Source organism: Meriones unguiculatus, chromosome 5, assembly GCF_030254825.1.
Source record: "Meriones unguiculatus strain TT.TT164.6M chromosome 5, Bangor_MerUng_6.1, whole genome shotgun sequence".
In the NCBI taxonomy this organism is placed as follows: Eukaryota; Metazoa; Chordata; class Mammalia; order Rodentia; family Muridae; genus Meriones; species Meriones unguiculatus.
The window spans coordinates 1,024,009-1,027,190 of NC_083353.1; the positions used below are offsets into that span (position 1 = coordinate 1,024,009).

Here is a 3,182-nt window from a genome sequence, read left to right on the forward strand (position 1 = left end):
AGCGAGACACAAAGAGACAAAAAGGCAGAGTTCCTGACTTACAGGAGCTCCAAGTGCCTTCTAAGGCATAAGACGAGAGTTGCAACATCCCTTCAGAGGGGCGACATTCCTGCGGGTAGGGGCATTATTCCAATATTTGATCAGTGGGTTTTAAGAGTGGATAGGAGGTGAACTCTGTCCCTCCTCCTCTAATGGTATCCCTTTGCCTCTTGTTTTCCATCTTGGAAATGAAAAGAAACTGAAGTGTTCTGCAGCGGTAGATGCTGGCTCCTTTGTCCGGCAAACTCCTCCATGCCTCTGCTCTTTGAGAAATGGTATTCAGTGGCTACTGTGTCCTGCTGTGGCTGCAGAAGCTTAGGGTGGATGGGAGCCAGCGTCAACCATTCATTGTTGTGTGCAGGGGTCTGCTACACTGAGGAAGCTATGTGGAGGTGAGGGGTCTTGACCAAGGCTGAGGAGTCACAGGCAGTCCCACAAGAACAGGCCCAGCTGGTCTGCACAACCCAGGCATACCTGGCAGTTCACTGAATAGTATAGGACTTGGATTTGAGTTTCTTCCACAGTCCCGACTTTTTGTACAGCCTTGGGCAAGTGGCTAAGGCCTGTATTTGGGGGTGGAAATATGAGGAGTTAAGTCTGGGTCTCCATTAGTACAGGAAGTTCCGTATGGAACTAAGAATAACCTTGAAGTTTTGATTCTCCTGCCTCTACCTACCCCCACCCCCACCTCCATGCATGGAAAACAGACATGCATTACTACTGGTTCATAGAGTGTTGAGGATCAAATCTAAGGCTTCATGCATGTTAACAAGCAGTCTGTCAGGTGAATTGTCCTCTCAGGCCCCTGTTCTTCCCTCTGGAAAGTGGGGTGCTCCCTTGTCCACTAGAGCTGTCAAGTGGAAGGACAGTGCCACATCTGGCATGGGGGCACTCTCAGTCCTCAGCAGCAGACAGAGCCTGCAGTCTAGAGGGCGTCCCTGAGAGAAGGCAGCCCCAGATGAGAGAACAGGGCTCAGCTCTTCTCTGGGAAGGTCAGTGGCGGACAGAGCCACAGGCGTGGCAGAAGGCAGCTCTGCTGGCCGCTTTGGCACGGGTGAGCCCTTCTTCACGTCCTGCTTGGCCTTGGAAACAAGCCAACTGTTGGCCTCCCTCTCCAGCTGCTCCTCGTGCCCCAGATAAATTGTTTCCGCCTGGGGAACCTCCTCCTCCCCAGCCGCCTTCCTGTCGCAACACCTCCAGTGCACAGTAAACTGGGCCCTATCTGTCTGCACCACGTCCCTGGCTCCCAGCCGGCTGCAGGCACACCCTCCCTCAGTCCGGCAGCCAGATGTGCCTGTGGCGTTCCCAGCTGTTGCCTTGACCCCAGTCAAAGCTCTCTCTGTCAAGGGATGGCTCATCCCTCCTCCCTTTCCATTTTAGCTGCTCTCTTTCATAGTCTGGAAGACCGATGAAGCTCAGGGAGAGCAGGAATTGAGGGGTCCCACCTGGAGCTGCTTTTCCATTGTAATTATCTCCCCCACTGCCTACTCCCTAGCTGTCTGCCATCTCCAGCCTTCTTCAATGCTACATCCCCACCCCATCCCCATTACCCTCTTTCCCATACTCATAGTATCTCTCCTATCAAGATCTCCACATGCTCCAGGGTCCACCTGATGGGAAGATGACCCACCCAGGTAAGGGGGTTCTATGCTCCCCTCACCCCCAAAAGGCTCCATGTTTTTATTTAGAGTCTTGCTTAGCCCATCTTCCCAGGAGGAAAGGATGCTTTCATCCCTCCTGGTCTTCCCCAAGTTCCCTGGGTGGGGAATTTGCACCCTCACACTCACCCTGGGTAGAAGAGGGCCCCTATTCTCCTCGGAGCTTCAGGGACTGCACTGCTGGGACAAGGGGTTCCAGCACTGGCTGTGAGAGGAACCAGAGGTCTGGCTGTCCTGTGTTAGTCCAGTCCTTCTGGGCTTCAGTGTTCTGAGTGAATGAAGCATGTGCTACCCCAACTCAGTTTATGTAGTGCTGGGAATAGGCCTTCCTGCGTGACAGGCAAGCATTGGCTCCTCTCAGCCCTGCTCGGCAGTCTTAAGATAGTTCAACATGATGGTTTAATCAAGCTACAAGCATGAAAACATAACCTGGGGAAGTTCTGTGAAGGGTAGGATCTCTGCTCAGAGTGAGGTAGAAACCTGGGACTCAGACAGGCTGAGCGACACACTTCTCCCAGGCCCCTGAGACTCAGGCTATTGCTTTAGGGCCTACTTTGTCTCCAACAAATGCACGTGGCTGGGTTCTTCTCCTGCTCCAGTCTCCCAGAGCTCACCTAGGCCCGGCCTGCCCTTGGCTCTGCATCCTGAATCCCTTCTCTGTATAGAAGGAGCTGTGTAGCCCATGTCTAGGACCCTGAGCTGTGCAGGGGCAAGGAGCTGGCTGGAGGGAAAGATGAGTGGGAGCTGTCATCCTTGTTATCCTCATTTTCCTTACAGAGCCTGGTGAAGCCCACAGCTGGGATTTGTGGAGCATTCTCTATGGACCGGACTTGCCCTGAGCATCCTGTATATACCACTTCCTCAACCCTCACAATGCTCTTCTGAGCTGAGAGCTGTCACCATGCCTGCTTCACCAGCAGACAGAGAATTGGTGAGGGTAGATAACTTGCTCCATTGTCAGAACCCAACTCCTCACCCAGGCTGAAATAACTTCAAATTTAATGCCTTAAGCTTTTTTTGGCTGTTTGTCTGTACTACAGGAAGGTGACTTGGGAGACAACTTGTCCCAAACCAGACAACAAATAAAATCATCTGATCCTAAAACTGTGGTGGCTTTACCATCCTCAAAGGGCAAGTACCTGGGGAATTATTTTGGGGACAGAGACCTGGCCAGACCTTGCCTGAGGCTGCCTCTCTCCAGGGCCCAGCTGAGCTTAGATCTGGGAGAGTGCCAGATCTGCCTGAGACCAGGGTGCCCATCCTGCTCCAGGTCATGGGTATGTGGGGAACAGAGCGCAGTTCCCAAGCAGCTCTCTCCACCCTTATTCCATTCTCTGGCTCTTGCCTGGAAGAGCCAGGCCTTCCCAGAGCCACACCAACCCTAAGGGTATTTCAGCGGTCAGGGCAGGGTGGCAAGTCCCAACATGTCATCTCTGAGTGTTTAAGATTAGCAAGGGACCTCATCTGTGACTCACAGAGGTGACT

General features: G+C 53.0%; 1 long non-coding RNA gene across 1 annotated transcript; it reads left to right on the plus strand.

Moving 5' to 3' along the window:
• The first annotated feature begins 1,346 nt into the window (after positions 1 to 1,346).
• LOC132653933 (uncharacterized) lies at positions 1,347 to 2,673 on the plus strand. Its single transcript, XR_009591752.1, has 3 exons — positions 1,347 to 1,503; positions 1,610 to 1,673; positions 2,475 to 2,673. It is a non-coding gene; the product is annotated as an uncharacterized LOC132653933 (long non-coding RNA).
• The last annotated feature ends 509 nt before the right edge of the window (positions 2,674 to 3,182 follow it).